Source organism: Elephantulus edwardii, unplaced genomic scaffold (genome assembly GCF_000299155.1).
Source record: "Elephantulus edwardii isolate Elephantulus edwardi_28Jun2011 unplaced genomic scaffold, EleEdw1.0 scaffold00115, whole genome shotgun sequence".
In the NCBI taxonomy this organism is placed as follows: domain Eukaryota; kingdom Metazoa; phylum Chordata; class Mammalia; order Macroscelidea; family Macroscelididae; genus Elephantulus; species Elephantulus edwardii.
Window position 1 is genome coordinate 6172707 of NW_006399865.1, and position 1845 is coordinate 6174551.

A 1845-nucleotide genomic window follows, 5' to 3' on the forward strand; every position below is an offset into this window, starting at 1 on the left:
CAGAAGACTATTAACCACCCTGTTACAGGGCCTCGCAACATCTAGAGCAGATTTCATGCTCTCTCCAGAAACCCTTTCCACCTCTGGTTTTCCTAGCACTGTACTAGACTGTGTTTCTCTTATTGTTCTGAGCATTCCTGGGTCTCCTGCTGGGCCTTCCTCCTTCTTATATAAATTATGTCTCAATTTCTTAAATATTAAAATAAAAAATATCCTGAGGATATTGCCACGCTTGAGCACTTGATACTCACTCTGTTGATGTCCACCATCCTTTGGTTTCCTTTTTTCAGGGGTTTCTAGCTCCATGCAGCCCAGGTGGAGGTTGTGGCATCACCTGCAGACATGTGAGCAGCACACAGATTAGGTTATTGGAGGGGCGAGGTTGTTCTTTCTCGGCCAGACTCTTTTCCAGAGCATTGCAATGACACCTCACATGCTATTCAGTACTGCAATCTGTTTATAATAGCTTGTGACCTCATGAGAGCAAAGAAGGAGTCCTTCTCATCAATACACTTTATGTGCCAACACCTACCCAGTGCTGCTGAGTCAGTTCTGACTCTTGCAGCCCTTGAAGACAGACTTGAGCTGATCTGTATGGTTTTGGAGGCTATAAATCTTTATGGGGACAGACCGCCTTGAGTGGCTGGTGGGTTCAAACCACTGACCTTTAGGCTAACAGCCCAACACATAGCCCAGTATGCCACCAGGGCTCCTTGTGCCTAAGCCAGTGCTTGAAAAGTAGACAGGCCATTGAGTCAATTCTGGTGCACAGAAAAGAGCAGAACTGCCCCAGAGGGTTCCAGAGTTTGTAAATTTTCATTCACAAGAGCAGACTGCCTCACTTTTATCCTGCTGAGTGGCTGGCAGACCTGAACCATTGAGCTTTTACTTCCCAACCCAATGCTTAACCCACTGTGTTCCTAGAGTTACTTCTACAAGATGTTGTTATTGTTATGTGTTGTCCAGTCAGAATGAGTTCAGTGGGTTTTCAGAGTCTGTAAGTCACATGGGAGAAGACTGCCCATCTTTCTCCTGTGGAGCAGCTGATGGATTCGAACTGCCTTCCTGGGCGTTGGCAGCACAGCTCCCTACCCACTAGGCCATCAGAGCTCACTTCTGAAAAATAGAAAGTAATAAATATTTCACTCTAAACCAGTGGTTCTCAATGGGAAGAAGTGGGGAGATTTGGCAGACCAGGAGGAGATTGCCCCTCCTTCTCCAACAAAGCATCTGGTAGATTCAAACCCTGTGCCTCTGGGATTGCAGTATAGCTTCTTGCCAGTAGGCCAACAGAGCTCCCTCTGAGAGACAATTTTTGTTGTCATTGCTTGGGGTGAGGGAGTCCCACTAATGGGTAGAGCCCAATAATACTGCTCCTCATCCTACAATGCACAGGACAGCCCCACACCAGTGCTAGTGGTGTCAAACAGGAAACTCCCATTCTAAATAGTTACAGGGCTGACAGAAATTCCCCCAAAAAATTCCATTAAGGATGAAATAAATGTCCCCTTGAGAAGAAGTAAATCAGAAAATCATCCTTGCATTTGTATTTCATTAGTTAATGAAATGTCCCAGACCATTCCTTGTGGCTTTTAACTGAATAATCACGTTCATGGAAGAGGTCGACCATAAGGGAAAGCCACAAGGCTGCTGGACTTTGTGACCTTGACTAAAATATGATTAACTTGCATACAGTTCAGTCCTGCAACCTAAAGCACATGGTAAAATGTGCATTCTTTGTCTGTTCAAAAGCCCAGGAAACATTTCACAGTGTATTTAATATGCATGAGAAAACAGCCATAACCTCTACAAACTACACAGCAAGACAGATACTTTCTCCTCAAG